Here is a 239-nt window from a genome sequence, read left to right as displayed (position 1 = left end):
ACCAGATGAGCGAGAGGAGTCGGAGATCTTTTGTGGTGTGGCCGAGCGCACAGGGGTGGGCTGGGAGAGGTGGGGGTGATGCTGTTGTCCTGACACAGAAATACCTTGCAAAGAGCAAAAAGTCTGGTAGAGAAATTGTTCGGCCCCTTGGGTTGCTCCTGGTCCCTCCTGCCGCCCCGTCCTGGTTTGGCCCACACGATGCTTCAGCTCCTCTGAGCTGGGAGAACCGGCTGCAAGAG

Source organism: Apaloderma vittatum, unplaced genomic scaffold (genome assembly GCF_000703405.1).
Source record: "Apaloderma vittatum isolate BGI_N311 unplaced genomic scaffold, ASM70340v1 scaffold37696, whole genome shotgun sequence".
NCBI lineage: Eukaryota > Metazoa > Chordata > Aves > Trogoniformes > Trogonidae > Apaloderma > Apaloderma vittatum.
Note: the sequence above shows the minus strand (reverse complement) of the source record.